A 1,358-nucleotide genomic window follows, 5' to 3' on the forward strand; every position below is an offset into this window, starting at 1 on the left:
GTGTCCGCCGCTTCCCCCGGCCGAGCGCCGTCAGCCCCGGCCACCGGGCCGCCTGCTCTGCTGGCGCTCAGGGCTGAGCCCGAAAACGCCCCGCGGGCGAGTGAAGCAACCGCACGTCGAGATAGATTTCTAAATTTTATTATAAAATAAAAGCAGAAATATTTTCCAAAGAATGTATTCACATAATATAAACAATGAACAAAACTAAGGTGAGTGACTTGCGGTTGATATTGTCGTTTAGGTCTAAACTTGAGCAGCAATTCCTCTTTTTTTTTAAAGCCCGCTCCTGCCCTCGTTGCACACCGAGGTGCGAATCTGCCCCTGCCTTCCTCTGGGGCCGGAGCCGGGCCATCGCTTCCTTTCCCACCCAGCAAATGGCGAAAGCACCACATGGACAAGGCCAAAGAAGTCGTCTCTCTGCATAGCATCAGCTACAAAAAGGTTACAGAGTCTGCCTAGAGCGCGTGTTGCTGCTATAACTTGACTACAACTTTTGTATTCTTAGTTGAAATTGTACATCGTACACCTGCCACGGATACATAACTACAATAGAATAACGGGAGCGATGTGTAACTTCCAAACAGGCATGGAAGCAGCGGCCTTGCGCTCCCCTTTCCTCCCCACCCCCCGAAAATAAAAGATTACAATGTGCCTCTTCCCACACAGACCGGCCCGATCGAGTGACACCACCGAGAGATTCGTGAAGTTAAGGCTGGAAAGAGCTGCTACACCGAACTGCCTTACAGCCTGCCGTGAAAATCACAGCTCCTGTCCAACAGTCCTTACATGCCTGAGACCACCTTTAAGCAACCCTTAAGGCTTTTCACAACATCGCTGCCCACAGCCGCGTCCGATACCTTCCAAACCTGCAGCCAGCCTGCTGCCAAAGGGCACAACACGTCCACTAAGGAGTTTGTCATCGCTTTCAAAGTCTCTGGTAAGATTAAGGGGAGGGAAAAAAAAAAAAGGAAAAAAATAGAGTAAAGGAGGTCTGGTGCGAAGGAGGGAGTGTGTACACGGTTTTAAGAGCCCAGATCGACCAGGTTGGATGACATGGGGTTGAGGATGGAGTCCTGCAAGCTGTGGTGGTGCATGGGGTCGGTGCTGGGCACGGGGATGGCGCTGGGGCCCTGGGGGTGGCCCAGGCCGTGCAGGGGCTGCAGCCCGGGGTTGGAGCTGAGCAGCAGCGCGGGGCTGGAGGAGGTGTGATCCGGGGTCCCTGACGGCGTCTTCTCGTCCTCTGAGCTCCCCAAAACTGTCTTATTGCCGTTCATTGACGCCGAGAGCGGGTTGTGGCTGTTGGAGTTGGAATTCTCGTTGTTTTCCCTATAGGAAACACAAAAGAGGGAGGGAAATCA

This window comes from Pygoscelis adeliae, unplaced genomic scaffold (genome assembly GCF_000699105.1).
Source record: "Pygoscelis adeliae isolate BGI_AS28 unplaced genomic scaffold, ASM69910v1 Scaffold96, whole genome shotgun sequence".
Lineage (NCBI taxonomy): Eukaryota > Metazoa > Chordata > Aves > Sphenisciformes > Spheniscidae > Pygoscelis > Pygoscelis adeliae.